At 39.7% G+C, this 17906-nt stretch overlaps 1 long non-coding RNA gene across 2 annotated transcripts in view; it reads right to left on the minus strand.

The window, feature by feature from the left end:
* Nucleotides 1–17906, minus strand: part of LOC123480869 (uncharacterized) — a 437215-nt gene that overhangs the window by 137826 nt on the left and 281483 nt on the right. For both annotated transcript variants that reach the window (XR_008427455.1, XR_008427454.1), the window contains one exon: nucleotides 6129–6224. This is a non-coding gene — a long non-coding RNA (uncharacterized lncRNA). The remainder of the gene's footprint in view (nucleotides 1–6128; nucleotides 6225–17906) is intronic.

Below are 17906 nucleotides of genomic sequence, written 5' to 3' on the forward strand. Positions count from 1 at the left end.
CAGGCAAAGATAAGAGGCTGAGAATGGGGCAAGGCAGCTGTCACAACTAGAGGTCCTGAGGCCACCATGATTCCTTTGCTAGAAAAGGAGCTAAATGTGTGCCCATTCCTTGCACATCACTCCTTGGCAGCAGAAACTCAGAGGCGGTGGAAGGGTTGTAGACAGTATAAAACACTTATGCTTAATTGCTGAGGGAGGATCAGAAATGACTCTTTGTTCAGCTTTGTCAAGCTAATTAGTTGGGAAAGAATGTGCTCAGCACATAAACAAGAGTCTTTTTTCTATAAGCAATTAGAAACGACCCTAATCTTATTCATTTAAACACATGCCCCATCACAAAGTTGGAAATACACCAAAGAGCTGGAAAGACACCAATGTTGGGGCTGACGACTGCTTTGGCTAATCCGCAAACCTTTGTATGTAAAATTGATCTTCCTTTCCAAAAAGCGTCTCTTCTTTGCTAATCCTTGAGTGTTCACTTTCAAGGGTTTAGTAGTGACTGCATCAGACCACATGCCTTTGCCACAACCACCAGCCCTTCTACATCCCACATCTCACACACTGTTTTTTTAAAAAATGTATTATTTTATTTAATTTTTATTTTTAATTGAATTCATTGGGGTGATATGTGTTAATAAAACTATATAGGTTTCAGGTGTGCAATTCTATAGTACATCATCTGTATACTGCATTGTGTGTTCACCCCAAGTCAAGTCTCCTTCGAACACCATTTATCCCCTTTATACCCTCTTCTTCCTCCCCCATCCCCATTTACCTCTGGTAATCACCATACTATTGTCTGAGTCTGAGTTTTTTACTTTTTTTTTTTTTGCTTAATCCCTTCACCTTTTTCATCACATCCTGAAACTCCCCTCCTTTCTGATAGCTGTTAGTCTGTTCTCTGTATCCATGAGTCTGTTTGTTAGTTTATTTTGCTCATTAGATTCCACATATGAGTGAAATTATGTGGTATTTGTCTTTCTCTGACTGGCTTATTTCATTTAGCATAATGTTCTCCAGGTCCATTTGTGCTGTCAGAAGGCTGATATTTCCTTTTTTACAGCCACATAATATTCCATTGCATAATTATACCACAGCTTTTTAATCCACTCTTCTACTGATGGACACTGGGACTGCTTCCAAATCTTGGCTATTGTAAATAATGCTGCAATGAACATAGGGGTGTTTATATTCTTTTGAATTAATATTTTGGGTTTCTTTGGATATATTCCCAGAAGTGGAATCTCTGAATCATAAGGCAGTTACACTTTTAATTTTTGAGGTATCTCCATACTGCTTTCCACAGTGGCTGCACCAATCTGCACTCTCACCAACAGTGCACAAGGGTTCCCTTTCTCTATGTCCTCACCAACACTTCTTTGTTGATGTATTGATGACAACCATTCTGAAAGTCTCTCACATTCTTTCACAATTGATGTCTTGTGTGTCACTGCCTTCCGCCAACCTTTAAACACTGAGACCAGGGGTGTGTCCACCACCATGGATTCAGTGCACTGTACCACTCATGACACGCAAGAGCTGCTGAGCAAATCACTGTTGTGTAAACTAATGAGCGAATGAATGCCTTTCCCAAGAGGAAAGGTAGAAAGTGCCAGAGGTCCTTACTGGAGTGAAGAGGATCTGCAAATCTACAAGGAAAATAACACTGAGGATGGCAACTAACTTCCTCAAATTTTCTATAAAATGTAACATTGAAACAGAAAAGAATCACAAAAAGGTAGATCATTGATTCTGCACACTTTGATTAAATAATTAGGACTACTATTAAACACATATCACATGCTAAGCACAGTGATGAAGCACTGTATGTACATCCCCCCCACCCTGCCATTTGGTACTTGAATTGGATGTCTTCCATTGGCCCCTCCAGCTGTACCCTCTAGCCTTCTCTGTCCTGCTCTGTGTGCTGGGGTGTAACCTATACAGATTGTCTGGATCCTCTTGCCCTCCAGTTTCTAGATGGGTTCAACCAACAGAAGGCACCAGAATAAGTCAGGGGGAAGGAGTAGAGTATGCTCAACATATTTAGTCCCCTGGCTCCCTCCCTGCCAGGTCACCATGAGTGAGCTGGCTGCATCATCCTGCTGAAGACCACAGTTGCTATCTTGCATCCTTCTCCATATTACTGTCTTCTCCAGGTGCTGCCAACCACCACTTTCTCTTGTCATTTCAGGCTTCAGAATGGTATCAGTTTCTTTCTGTCACTGCCCTAGGGGCATTCACTATGCCTTGCGCATTTCCTTAAACTATGTTCACACTTTCCCCACAACAGTAGTCCCTTGGTGAAGGTTATAAATAGCTCTATTTTAAAGAGAGGACAGTAAGTCTCAAGGATATTAGGAGACATGTCCAAGGTCAGAGTAAGTAGGAGCAGATCCTCAAACCTAGATCTAATTCTAATGCCAATGCCTCCCCACCCAGAGTTCCAAGGGAAGAGAGGGGCTGGTGCTTCAAGCTTGAGATGTAACTCACAGAAAAACTGACTAGAAGAATGTTTGGAGGTGGGGGCAAAGGCTGAATTCTCATTTTGGAACTCTGCTTCCACAGATGGGCACTTAAGAGTTTGGCTCCATGGGTTAGTGGTGGTTCATTGAGAGTTCAAGCCCCATCACAGACACGTGTGGGTGAACAAGTGGCAGGGTCTTTGGTTCTTCTAAGTACTTAATACAGGCATGCAGATGGGTGGGGGTTGAACAAGAGGGCATCAAGTGGACTTCACTCTTGGATATAACCTATAAATATGTATGCTGGGTCCCATGAATCATTTAGGGCTGGGTTGGTTACATTCTTTTTTTAAGGGATGGTTTGACTGACTCAGAGATGTTGGCAAGCACCCCTGAGGCCAGAATAAAACCAAAGGCTTTGCAGAAATTGGAAGGAAACCAGATATTTGCTGCCTAACTTTATTCTGAGAACTTTTTCTAAGTTTAAAATGATACCAGAGAGGATAGAAAACTGGTCACAGATGAGCTTATTTTCAAAGTGATAAAAGTTTTGAGAAATTGCACAGCTCTTAGGATTTATTTTTTATCAGTTATTGTAATTGTGACTTTGAGCAAGTCACCTCACCTACCTGAGCCTCAGTTTCCACATCAGCAAAATGGGGGTAAGAGCTGAATGAAATGTATTTATATGATGTACCAAAACAAGAAACAGATTATACATGCATACCTGTTGAACTCCCTCCTCCCTTTCACATTGCTCTAGTCCATAGCCAAATCTAAGGACCTATCACACTTACACCCAGGCTTCAGAGATGTGCAATTGTTGCCTCTTTTATTGTAGAGTAAATGAAGAGGCAAAGAAAGTTTTGGGCAGGTGATCAAGGCAGAAGACATAGCAGAAGCAAAGTTACTGGGACATGAGGTAGCATAACAAAATCATGCTAACCAAGGCTTCAGATGTTTGTGAAGAATGTTAACAAATCAGGTTAGGAAGACATATAGAGGACAGAACCTGGAAGCCCTTGGGATAAACTGAGTCTGGACCTCTCATCTGGGAACTGCAGGACCTTCTGATCTCTTGCCCAGTTTCTTCCTGCTGCAATATATGTGTTGATCTACGCAAGTTCTTTAGGGCCTTCTGTGTCTTCTTCCCTTCTGTAGAGTACCAAGCGTGGCACTTAACAGATGGAAGGTGCTCAACAAATGTGGATCAGCCAATGGACTGCCCAACCCTACACTGTGGTGATGGCAATATCAGACTGTCAGAGAAGTTAACAGTGGTAACTATTATTCCAAACAGGCAAGATACTCTCTGGTTTTCACTCTCTAGGGGAGAGAAATGTTGTTTTTATTTTCTCCTCTAATTTTTAAGTCCCTTTCAAGTTTCATCAGTGAAACATCCTAACCCCAAAAGCTATTGTAAAATATCTACATTTAAATTCAAGTTCAACCAATTTGCATTAAGCACTTGTGTGCTGAATACTTTCATTTAAGTTCACTGAAGCTTTAAAATAACCCTGAAAAAAAATAGATTTTATTGCCTCCATTTTAAGATAAGGAGGCTAAGACAAATACATTAATAGATTTGCTCAAAAATGACAGAGTTGGGATTTGAACTTGGTTCCCTTTGTTCTTTGCCATGGCTCTTTCCTCTACAAAGATGCTACTGGGAATCTATTGGTGATGATGGCAATGATGATGCCAGCTGTAGTCATAAAAGTAATAAGAGCAAAAACCGACTACCTTGCTATGTGCCAGGTACTGTCCTAAGCACATAAAAGGGTAATGTGCATTTATTTTTTAGAGACCTTCTAAAATAAAGCTTTCTATTACCCCCAGTTTGAGGAAACTAAGGCTAACAAGGGTTAAGCAACCTGCTGGTATCAAATAGCTTATTTGTGGCAGGGTTGGGATTTTAAACAAGAGCAAGTGGCCTCTGGAGTAGAGGCATCTGCTTGTTCTAGGTTCCAGACCCAACTCTTGGCCCTACCCATCTTACTCCTCCTCCACCAGGAAGGAACAAAAAGAAAACTTCCCCTCACTCAGACAAGCTTCTTAGCATCCTGTGTCACCAAGACAGCAAGCTCTAGTCAATTTCCCCATAACAAAAGGAAACATCAAACAGCGCTTCCATAGGAACATTGGGTAGGCAAACACCAGGGCCAGTGTTCTTGTGTCCCTGTGTCCTCACTCAGATAGGGTGAATCACCCCTGGATTGAAGCTGGGAGGCGGGCCAGGTTCCTAAATAGGTAAGGTTAATGGTGCTCTTGGAGAGCCTTTGGGTAACTTTGAAAATTAATCATTTTTTTCTTCAGAATCTGAGCTCATAAATGAGCAGATTAGAAATCAAAAGGGAAAAATGAATGAGAGTTCCTGGCAAGGGCTTTTAGAGCATCAGAGCTTTCTCCTGAGGCTGACATCATCGTGTCTCACCACTGTTGCTCATCCTCTGCCAAGGTCTGGTCTGTGTGAAGACTGTCAAATCCAAAGAGAATGGAGACTCTAAAGAGTAGGGGGTATACACAGTGCCTGACTCACAGTGGGCCCTTACTAATTATTGATTGATTGATTGATTGATTGTAGACAACGCAAGCATGTGATTTGGTTGGGGGCAGAATGCTCTTGTTTCCAGCATTGGATAATTCAAAGTAGAATGCTCTGACTTGTCTAGGGGGTGACATTTAACTAAGATTTGAATGACAAGAAGCATCAAGTTATATGATGGAGAATTGGGGGCAAAAGAAATAAGAGATATGGAGGTGGGAGGAACATATGTTTGAGAATAGCTAGAAGCCTCTGTGGCTGGAAAGAAATGGAGAATATACAGAGTGAGAGGAGATGAGGTTGGAGAGAGAAAAAGGGCCAGCTCCTGTGGTGAGAGCAAAGAATGGAAATTTTCTTCTAAGTCTTACGTGAAGCCATTGAACGATTTTGAGAAAACAAAACAAAACGAAACAAAAAACTATGTTATTCACTCAGTCTCCCTAATGGTTGGCATATAATGGTTCTCAGAAACTGGAAGAATGAGCTGAGAAAACGCACATCCAGTGCTCTTTATAGACCATGAAGTGTTTCAGAATTGGCAATCTTCATCATAAGGAGGAGAATAAGACACTCCCCCCCACAGTGTTCTCTTAGGTCACAAAAGTTTACAAACTTCTGGGTAAGGAAGGTAAAAATCTAGAGGTGCCTGATTTTTACAGCACCTCTTTTCTATTAAAATAATTTCAATCCCCACCAAGATGCATGGCTGCAATAGCACTGGCCAGCCTCCGGAAGAAATTTCCACGAAGATTTCACTCTTGGCCACCTGAGGCAAAATAGCAAGATCGGGAAGAGAAAAGGTTTTCCCTGACCCCTGATATCTGAGACACATAGGGCTCTGACATGTAGGAGGTTCATTCTGACGAGGTTATGACTCATTGATTCCCATGCCGTACTGCCTTTCTTATTCCATTCAGTTCAAGAAGCTGATAGCAAGACATCGTGACATGGTAGGGTGTGCAAAGGGAAAGAGTAAACATGGTTGCTTATTGCCACTGGGGATGCAAGATGTATGGACTTAAGTAAGAGGAGTTGCCCTGGCCAGTGTGGCTCAGTTGGTCGGAGTGTCGCCCCGTAATCAAAGTGTTGTGGGTTGGATTCTTGATCAGGGCACATACCTAGGTTGCGGGTCTGATCTCTGGTCTGGGCTCATACAGGACACAACCATTTGATGTTTCTGTCTTGCATCAAGGTTTCTCTCCTTTCCACTCTCTCTGAAAGCAATGGGAAAAAAGTGTCCTTATGTGAAGATAATAATAATAATAATAATAATAATAATAATAATAATAATAATTTAAAAATATAAAGTAAGAAGAGTTAAGGAGAGAGAAAGAGCAGTAAGGACAATGTATTCTGGGTGCTGTTTAATGTGATGCTTTTGACAGGGGAAGGACTACACACCATGTTTATAATCCATAATAAATTCCCACTGCAACATCAGTGAAGCAGGGATTGCTCTTATGCCCACCCTCAATATATAGGCACCAAACTTCAGAAATATGGTCGGCAGCAGGTTACATCATCAGCCATCCATCAAAAGACCTGAGGGAGGGAGATCTGACAGGACCCAGGTGGACAATTACAGACACAGAAGAAAATCGGCTCACCCTGTTTACCAGCAAATGCCAAGCCTGTCTAAGCCTCTCTTTATTTTTGAGAAAATGGAAGAAAAATAAAAACCCAGCAACCTGGGTTCTATGAAACAATTTCCTGTTATAAAAAAACATGAAACACTGCACTCAAAATGCATAGAAAGTGCACACATTTTAAAAAGATTTATCGAGACAGGAAAGAAAAAAATTAAAAGCATCTGGTATGCTCTCGATAAAATTCAAGAAAACATGAACTTAAAGTGAAATGGTTAAATAAATTAAGGTACATCTATATGGAAGAATATCACGCAGCTATTGAAAGCCATGTTTGCAAAGACTAGAGAATGGCATGGAGAGATGCTTACCACAGAACGCTGTATTTTAAAAGTGGGGCTTAAAAACAATGAATTCTAAAGAATTTCAAGCTGTGCATGAATGTTCACAGCAGCTTTATTTGGAACAGAAAAACACCTGAAAGCAACTCAAATGTTCTTCAGTGGGCGAATTGAAGGTATGTAGACCCTGGTTTACCCATGCATTGATACATGCAACATCCGGGATGAGATAAGACAATCCCAGAAAGTTCTGTACTGCATGATTCTATTTATGCAACATTCATGAAATGACTACAGAGATGGAGACAGATTAGTGACTGCCAGTGTACATGGATGGAAGGATGTGAATACACGGGGGAGCTCCTGTGTGGTGATGGAATAGTTTTGTATTTTGATTGTGATAATGGCTCCATGAATCTATAAATGGGATAATACTGCATAAAACTATATACAAATGTGCAAACACATACAAATGCATGTAAAAAAGTGATGGAAACTAAATAAAATCTGTGTGTACAAAGCAGTATTTTACCAATGTCAACTTCCTGGTTTGGATGTTATGCTAATTTTCTGTGTGACGGCACCACTGGGGGAAGCAGGGCAAAGGGCTCATTGGGCTCTACATGCTGTTTTAGCAAATTACTGTAGTTCTATAGTTATTTCACAATAGAAGTTAAGAAAAAATGTATAACAAAGAAATGCAAATTTTGACAAAAAGAAAACACTCTGTTATATTAGCTGTGATTTTTTTCTGGCTAATGGGAAAATGGTCATTTTTATATTCTTATGTATACTTTTCTTTATTTCTTAAACTTTCTGTAGTAAATACCATATTTTGCTTTGTATAATGTGCACTTTTTGTCCAAATTTTGAGGGAAAAATAAGGATGCACATTATACATGTGTATAATGATTATATACCATAGGTATAATAACAGTATAATAATCCCATGTATAATGTGCACAAAGGTGGGTGCGCATTATATACAGCAAAGTACCTACACTGAAACTAATATAACTAATATAATATTGTACAACTGTACTTAAATAAACAAAAATAAAAATTTTACATGCAACCAGGCAGATAAACAGGCAAACAACATAAAAAATGGATTACCTACACAGATTAAAACATCAATTGATTTCAAACTTTTCTTCCATAACTTCAAGATTTGAGGAGAGATCGTTATCCAATAATTTCCACCTTGTTATAAGTGTAGGAAGCAATGACAAAGTCATTCTAATAAGCAACAATAGGCATTTGATAAAATCAACATTTGTTACATTACTAACAAAAGCTCAGTGCAACTAGAATAAAATAAAAGTGGTTCGAGACAAGCTTTTAAAATTGTCTTAAGTCAATGGTCAACATCATACAAGAAGATGCTGCACTGATGAGGAAGTTCACTATCACTTACTAATGTGCTGGGTATTCTAGTCTGTCAAACAGTCCATGAGAAACAGAAGAGTAAGGAAACGTGTTACTAGTTCATAAGATATGATTATCTACTTAGGAAAAAGTGAGCTGAAAAAATGCAGAAATAAGTATGTTCTGAAAGTGACGAGTTGCAAAACTAACTTAAAAAAAGGGAGAAAGAAAATATCCAGACTAATGGGCAGAACACCCACACACACACTCACACACACACACACACAAGTAATCTTGGCCAGGGGACATACAGGAAGATTTGAAGAGCTCAGTATGTCACTTTCCTGAATAGGAAAACTTAATATTATTAAAATATCACTTTTCTGAACTTAATTAATACATTTATTATAATTCAGTGAAAATCAGAATTCTAAAAGAGATTGTTTTAGAACTTTATAAAATTATTCTGAAGTTCACTTGAAAATATAAATGGATAATGCTGACCAAGAGATTTAGAAGGAAACGAGAGAAAGGTAAAATGAGGGCCATCTTGTCCTGTAAATACTAAAATTCTGATAAATACTACATAAAGTAATTGTAAAAGAAATGGCTCTGGGACAGTTAATTATCTATTTGTTACAGAGGAAAAGAAACTTTAACCTGACTATATACTTCAAAATAAATTCTAGCCATATTAAAATATTAAAATCATAAAAGTATATAAATATTTTATATCTGAAAAGAAAGAAAAATGTTAGCAATGGAAGAATCACAAAGCAAACACTCAAGAAATTCAATACATAACATATTTAAGCTACAAACAAAATAGCCCTGACTGGTGTGGCTCAGCTGGATCATTCTGCAGAGTGAGGGGTCATGGGTTCAATTCCTGGTCAGGGTACACGCCTGGGTTGTGTGGTTGCTTCCCTGTTGGGGTGCATGCAGGAGAAAACCAATCAGTGTTTTCCTCCCTCTCTTTCTCCCTCCCTTCTCTTCTTTCTAAAAATAAATAATTAAAAAAATAAAATAAACTATAAACAAAATAAAAGTAAAACCAAATTTTAAATATATCAGATAAATTTGGTTTAATTCACATATAAATCCATAAAAATACTAAAATTTAGTAGAAAAATGGCCAAATGACATGAATGAACAATTTAAAACAAAGGAAGGCCAAATGAAAGACTAATGAAAAAAAATGGTCAGTTTTGTTACTATCCAGGTAAACAAAAATGAAAAATAAGCTGCTTTTTTGCCTATCAAATAAAGAACAGAAAAGTCTTAGAGTGATACTACTTAATGCTGATGTAGGTTCAGTGTCATGGTCAACCACGCAGACTGCTGGTGACAAGGTAAACTGAAACAGACTTTGCAGTAAATGAGTTGGAAATAAGTCTCAAAAGTCTTAAAAATATTCCATCTCCTTCACCCAGTAACTCTTCCAGAAATCTACCTGATGAAAATACTGTAGATTTATGTTCCCGGATTCCAAGTCAGTTAGGTGGAAGACATCCTCTAGAGTATTACCTGTTGTTCGCTCCCGGGACAAGAGACAGAATTTGGTGGTGAGTTTGGGAGAAGACACTGGTTCTGAGCAGTCCTGCCTTCTTTTTCCCTCTCTTTGGATGGCTCTGAACCCCTGCAGAGAGGGTATCTTCTCATCCCTTCTCCTTGTCTATGGTGGGAGACCTGCCCAAAAGGAAGCCTGCACTTTGCCAGCACTGCCACAAAAAACTATTCATCCATAAAAAAGAAGGAAAGCCTACCATTTACTCCAACATAGACAGACCTTGAAGGCATTATGCTCACTGGACTAAATCAGACAGAGGAACATAAATACTGAATGATCTCACTGATAGGTGGAATCTTAAAAAAGCTGAACTCATAGGAACAGACTGGTGTTTGCCAGAAACCAGGAAGTGGCAAAAATGGGGATATGTCTGTTGAGAAGTGCAAACTCCCAGTTACAAGACGAATAAGTTCTGGGGATCTAAGGCACATACAGCACGGCGACCACAGTTAACAACACTGCAGGGTATATTTGGGAGTGGGAAGAGTAGATCCTAAAAGTTCACACACACACACACACACAAAACCGTAACTATGTAAACAGGATGGGTATGTTAACTAAACTCATTGTGCTAACCACTTCACAGTATGTACTCATACCAAATCATCCCATTGGACACCTTAAACTTACACAATGTTACATGCCAATTAGATCTCCATAAAGCTGGAAAAGATATTAGGTGCAGTATCAAGAAGTTCTTTGTTGCCCCATGTCAACTATAAACAAAAAGTTGACTAGGTATTCCCTCAGCAGAAAGGATTTATTCAAGAAGGAAAGATTGCAATCCATACACACAGCCCTGGCAACCACCTTCAAGTTCCCCAGCATAAGAAACAAGGGCAGCTGTATATATATTTACAACCTAAGTGTGTATATATGTTGTAAATATATATATATATATATTTACGTATACATGTTGTAATCGCATATATACACTAGTGTATATATACACTAACTTGTAAAATAAGTGTAAGAAAGTCCAATAACACCCTAACTTTTAAAAAATAGAAAGAAATAAGGGCCGTTGTCTTTAGAGGGGAAGAGGCATTGAGGGGAGGGGGGCTAGAACTGCAGAGCTCTGTTGAGACTGTGGAGTTCTTCCTGCAGAGCTCTGGAGACCCGCACAGTGTGTGTGAGCTCCCCCCACAGGCCCTCCAGGTTCCTGTCCTTGGTGAAGGTCTCTGCTGTGAATTTTGACACCCACTTAAGCCACATCCTTTAAACTGATAACCAATCAGTAACCAGGCTGACAGTCTGGTCCTCACCTGGCCTAACTCCCTAAATGTCTAACTCTCGATTGGCTCTGAAGTTGGGTGGGAACAAGAAGGATACTATTTATTACACACCCACCCTCAAGTCCCCAGTACAGTGTTATTTATAACCACGCAACCAGAAACAAGATAACATAGTTATGGCCAAGAAGGGGATTGATTAACTAAGCATTAGTTTCCCTACAGGCTGGAATAGCATACAGCCTCTAAAAGTTGGCACATAACGGAAAATGGGCAGTATTTAAGACTGAGTCAGAGAAAGCATGTAACAAAAATAGTGTATAAATAAATACATCTACAAATTGTGACACATGGGAGGGAAAAAAAGACCAGAAGAAAGTACTTCAAAATGTCAGCATTTATCTCTGGGTGTTGGGGCCATGGGTGATCCTTATTTTCTCCTTCCTGCCTTTTTGTATTATATAAAGTGTCTACAATATGTTTGTACTGCTTTTATAATCAGGGAAAAAAGCCCATGTTATTTTTGAAGAAAGCAGAATCTTAGAGGTCACAGTGACTTTGCACTATTTGTCCTCTGTACATCAAGAAGAATAAACTCTGATTTTGGCCCAGGGCACTTTGAACATAAGAATACAAACCCAGAAAAGGTTTATTCTGAGACAATTCAGTGCAGATGCTCTGCGTCAGGGCATCTGATGACTCTCAGACCTTTGGTCCCTGCACAGGGTCAGTGCTTCTGTCCATCTACTGACAGGCAAAAGAATGTAACCAGAGGGGAGGGGGAGAGGGATGATGGGGGGAAATAGGGGAAGGGTCATCAAGGAACATGTATAAAGGACACATGGACAAAGCCAAAGAGGGTAAGTTCAAGGGTGGGAGGAATGGATGGGCAGGGCAGGGAAGCATGGTGAGGTGAAAATGGAGACAACAATTTAAAATATATATATAAAAAGAGAATGATGATGGAGCAGGGACTCTGTGCCTGGCACTGTGCTCAGCGTCACACGTGTAGCCTTAAGAGATTTGATTCTCATCCCAGAGGAGTGTTACACGGCAAGAAGGCAGACGTTCAGACAAACAGCAAACCGTGTGCTCAAGGGTAGTAGGTGCTGTGCTCAAGGCACATATGCAGCCCAAGGTGGGAAGTGGAGGAGCCAGCATTCAATCTATCCCATCTCTCTCGGATACTCAGGGAAGGAAATAATATTTGACCTGAGTCTTGAAGGATGAAGAACCAGATGATGGGCTAGGCGGGCAGGATATTACAGACACGGAAGTGAGGGAGTAAGAGAAGTGGGGGAGGAAGGAAGGGGAGAGAGAAAGAGAGAGAGAGAGAGAGAGAGAAGAGAGAGAATATAATTACTGGCATTCTAAAATTTGTAAAGTGCATACACAGAAGGCTAGGAGGATGTGCCAGTGCCAGTTAGGGCTGTTTGGTCATAGATCCCAGAACTGACCCTAACTAACCAAAGGAATTTTCTGGAAGAGTGTAGGATAGCTCCAAGAATCACAAAAAAAGTTGAAAAACAAGGCTGAGAAGGCTTTAGAATGCTAGACTGGTCTCTTCCGGAAGCTGCAACAGGGTTGATCATGGGGAATTCACTGTTTCATTCAAGGCTAAATTCCAGGGAAGGAGCATTTGATGGGTCTAGCATGAGTCAGGGAGCCATCCTTTGCTCCTGGAGTTTTTATGAAGACTCACATAATTTGTATAAAGCAACATAATGTCTAGGCACTCAATACATTTTCTTTTCTTTTCCTTCTTTACACTACTCAGATTGTGGTAAGACCAACCTAAGGTTTCACTGAGATATACAGAGGAATTGACAATCAGAAAGTACACACTATTTATGTGCATTTGGTGATCATAACCAACTGATCCCTTCCCTGACATCTCCAACACCCTCAGCAGTCCCCGGGCGGGAAAAGGCTCCACATGGAAAACTCAGGTCAGCATCGCTCTTGAAGCTGCTGGGAACACTGCTCCAAGCCAAATCCAAAAATAATCCCATTAGTCACATTCGAAGCACTAAGCAGAAACAAAAAGAAATCAAAATTAATTTCAATACTTACAGTGACAGCAGCAATTAAGGTGACAAGATTATGGAAATCATTGCAGTCACAGGAGATTTTGCCTAAAGGGGAACGATCTTTGCCAAAGGGACTTTAGTTGTGATATGGTGAAACCCACTCTTCACAGCATATGGGCTACCAGCCCTTGGGGGATTTGAAATGGGCATTTCTCCACCTAACTATAATGTATTCTGCACCTACTATGTGCCAAGACTTTTAAGTAACCACCTCTAGATCTCACAGCAACTCTGCAAAAAGTACTGTGGTTCTTATCTTACAGATAAAGAAATGGAGTCACAGGAAGTTTTGATAAATTACTCAAGTGCATGTTGATGGAAAGTTGTAGAACTGAGATTGAAATCAAGGTCTTCCTCAGCTGAGACTGTAGGACCATCCCACTGCCCTGTGATTTGGGGTACTGTTTTAGATAATCAGCTAAATTCAATCTGACTCCCCAGGCTTCCTGATCTGTGCCCTCAGTGCTAGGAATTAAGAGAAAGGTTGCTGGGGGTAGTTTGAATTTTCCAGAACTTGCCCATTTTTTCTCTCTCTGCTTTTTGGTTTGTGCCACTGCAAGGGATTGCCAACATACTCCAGTATGGTTATCTGAAAAAGATCCAAGCACAGGAGATGAGCATCCTGTTCTGAAATCACAGAAAAGATAAAAACAATCATTAAAGTCAAGGGGGCCTGGCATAGGGACGTCCAAGCAGCATTGAGAAGCTTTTTGTGGCTCTGTCCCCTATTCTCCTCTCCTGGGAGCGGTGCCCTTCTGGGTGCTTTATATATCCTCATTGATCATCTCCATGGAAGCCTGGGGTAATGGAGAGAGCAAGCTGGCCTGGAGAAAACTTGCTTTTATTAGGATAACAATGAGTGGCTGTCCTGGGATAATTACATCACTCAGTCCAATTTGGGGCAAATTTGAAGGCTTTTAGAGCCAAGAACGGTTACCAAGAGTCCTCATATGCATGGCTGAGGGCAAATAAATAATCACAGTGACAATAATTATAAAATAATAATAGGACCACCCACCAGGAAGACGTGCTGTGTTTTACAGTCTACAGTATTTTCCCACCAAACACAGTTTGATTTCTGAGTCAGTAGGCCTGTTTTCTGAGTATCTTGAGAGAAACCTAGAGAAGGTAGAGGGTCAGAGCAAGTCTTGGTAGTTTGAGAAATTTTATTAGGTCACTTGGTGAGATATATGATATCACCAGCTTATCTAAATGAAGCACACTATGGGCCTGGTCTGCATCCATTGTACTTGGGTCTGAAAGACCCAGGAATCTGTGTTTTTAATAAGGAGCTCAGGGCATTTCTATGTCAGGGGTTCCAGGACCAAGCTTTTGAGAAACACTGTTACTAGTGCCAGAAACCTGGGAGTGAGTGAGTTTATCTGCTGCTTCATTCTGACGCAGGGAATCATACATAATGACAGGGGACAGCTGCAGCAGGGAGACTGACAGCTCTGCACCAGGTGGGGCACACTTCTCGCATCTGAAACTCCCCTAAGAAGGGGCCAGAGCAGCTCAGCCAGAGTGTGCTCAGGTCTGGGTGTCTGAAGGCTCAAACTGAAGAGTGCTTTCTGCTTCACATAGCCTGGCTCAAGAAAAAGTTCTTTTCCAAAGCTGTTATATTTATTCTTTCCTGGCTGCAAACATAACACGGATCATGGTGGAAATTACCACCACGCACAAAGAAACAACAATTGATTTTAGGCCCCACTCATCAGAGTAACCACCAATAAACTGTGTCTTTCATATTTTTAAATTCTCTCTCTCTCCCTCCATTTCCCTCCCTTCCACCCTTCCTCTCATTCTTTTTCTCCCTCTCCCTCTGTTTCCTTTCTTTAATATGGGGATAAAAATACCTACCTTTCAAGTTTATATAATGGATGCTTAATAAATTACATTACACCTATTCAACTTTGTGTTTATTTTTCCACTTGACACTTTATAATGAACATTTTCCATGTGTTATTAACTGCTCTTCAAAAACATGACTTTTAATGGCTGCATAATATGCCATCATTTAATGAACTATAATTTATTTAGCTATTCTCCTATTACTGAGCTTTGAAGTGTTTTCTAATATTTTTCTATTTAAACCTTTCACTACCTCTCTGGTTTCTTTAGGACGGACTTCCAGAAGAGGAATGACAAGAACAAAGAGTATAAATGTTTTGCCCTGGTTGGTGTGGCTCAGTGGATTGAGTACCAGCCTGTGAACCAAAGGGTTGCCGCTTTGATTCCCAGTCAGGGCATGTGCCTAGGTTGTGGGCCAGGTCCCCAGTAGAGGGCACACGAGAGGCAACCACACATTGATGTTTCTCTCCCTCTCTTTGTTCCTCCCTTCCCCTCTCTAAAAAATAAGTAAATAAAATCTCAAAAAATAAATAAATAAAATCTTTATGCATGCTGACAAATTATTTCTCCATTGGGGTGAGGGGGAGTGCATACTTCCAATACCATCATCACCCTAAAAAGTACCTAGAATTTAACACTCAGGTCAGAAATGAATGTATGTCAGCTAGTAAGTGGTCAGAGGAATGAAGAGGAAAGATAAAATCCATTATAGATTTTAAAAAAAATTCTTTTGGGTGAATACACTGCATTAATCCTATACAGGAAAAGAGTCAGAAATGCTGATCATTTCTAACCACTGTTCATTTTTAAGAGACTTCCATCATTGGCAAGTTACTAATATTCACATCTTGAAACCCTGTTCACTCTTCTGGTCCCTATTGCTAAATTCCAATCATCCTGAAGGGGATTGATAATTGTGGCAATTGCACAGAATGATTGCTACCTGCAGAGGCAATCACTTCCATTGCCTGAAGAACTGATGAGCAATTCATTATCAAAGATTTAATCACCATCAACCTGGGAGGAAAAGGAATTTCTCGTACAATTTCCAGGATTGTGTGTGTTCAGCCTTCCTTGGCTCCAAATTGTCTTTCAGGAATGGGCATTTGAACTCAGGCTATGGCAGGAGGGTAATCACACAGTAGAAAAGGTGGTAGAAATATTTGCGTAACCTGTCTAGAACTCGCGATGCTGACTTTAAATGGGATGCCGCCCTCATGTGTGGGGTAGCATCGCCTTGGATGATTATGCCAATCTTGGCAGCAAGCCCACAGCTGGTTTGTCAGAAAAGCAAAAATGCTGATTAAAAGCAATGTGTAAGAGCTATGATGAAGCAGTATGGGTTAGTGGTTAGAACTGGAACTTTGAACTTGGGCTGCCTGGACTTAATGACTGCCTCTGTTCCTTCACAACTTAGATTAAGTAGACATGTCCCTCACAATTCTTAATAGAAAAGATGATGATAATAGTGCCAACCTCATGTGACTGCAACAAAGTTGACCAGGGATGGGGACCACGTATAGTACACTAATATTATTTCTAAGATATCCTAAAAGTTTCCTTTATTATCTGAATTTGAATTTTCCTATTGATCTCAAGTATTCTTACCATCAAGAACTATTATTTTTAATTATTAGACCTTCCTCTAGGGAGTCCTTGTTCTAAGAAATTACAATGAGAAAAGGGGGAGTACTGCTTATTGAAGACCCACTATGTATCAGGAACATGTGTTGTGATACTTAATCCTTACCAATGAATGATTTTTTAAGATAGGTATCATTTTGCTTATTTTGTATGATACTATTGTGAACCAAGGTTAAAGTCTTAGTTTTCCAATTATTATTCATATGATTTAGGGCAAGTGACCTCTCCAAGCTTCATTTTCTTCAGATGTAAAGTGGAAATAATAGTCATAACTTTACTTTAGTATGATGGCTGGCATACAGCAAGAGCTCAAATAATGCTGATCTTATTATTATTTACTAATTATTTACTTTACTAATAGTAAATAAATTGAGGCTCATTCAAATATGTTAATATTCCCAGGGTCACAAAAATAATTAGTTGCTGTGCTAAGATTTGAATTCATGTCTGTGTGATCCCAAAGACCATACCTATTTTACTAGATTATGTTGACTGACTGTACTATGATGTACTGTTTGGTAATAATTCATTTATCCCATAATCTTATGATCCGAACAAAATTGTAACTGCCAGACAGACTTATCAGTCTTACCGGCTCATGTCTAGCAGACAAGAATCATGTGACAAGAACATCGTGTTGAAAACAGTGCCTCAGTTTTCTCACTTTAACTTTTCTAGCATGGTTGTTTTGAGGCTTAGACATAATGCTTTGAATATAATGTTCCCTCCTTAAGAAGTAATTATTTTTATATTTTATAATTTCAGCCCAAAGAAACAACAACGAATGACACTTAGTTACTTTGTGTAAATCAATTGTTGAGAAATGTAAATTTTCTCAGGTTCTTTCATAACATAAAAAAAATAGTTTAGAGGTTATTATCTCTGTGGTCAAGGACCTTTGTCATCTAAGTGTTGTAGCCTGAGAACTATTGTAGTAAAGCCTGTAAATGAATATTAGAACTGTGCCTGCCATTTGTGTGGCAGCTACTAAGCAACATCTGTCCCTACCTACATAAGCCAAAAAGATTTTCTCCAGGCATGAACATGCAGAGAAAGCAAAATTGAGCACAATTCATTTTTTGGACATATCTCTACATTAACCATGCATCTTGGCTAGAGATAAAACTGTGGCTAATGCTCATAAATTGAGAGTACTAATAAATCAATAAATGACAGCCCAGATTGTAGTTGTACCCCACCCCCAAAAGCATTTA

Source organism: Desmodus rotundus, chromosome 1 (assembly GCF_022682495.2).
Source record: "Desmodus rotundus isolate HL8 chromosome 1, HLdesRot8A.1, whole genome shotgun sequence".
Lineage (NCBI taxonomy): Eukaryota > Metazoa > Chordata > Mammalia > Chiroptera > Phyllostomidae > Desmodus > Desmodus rotundus.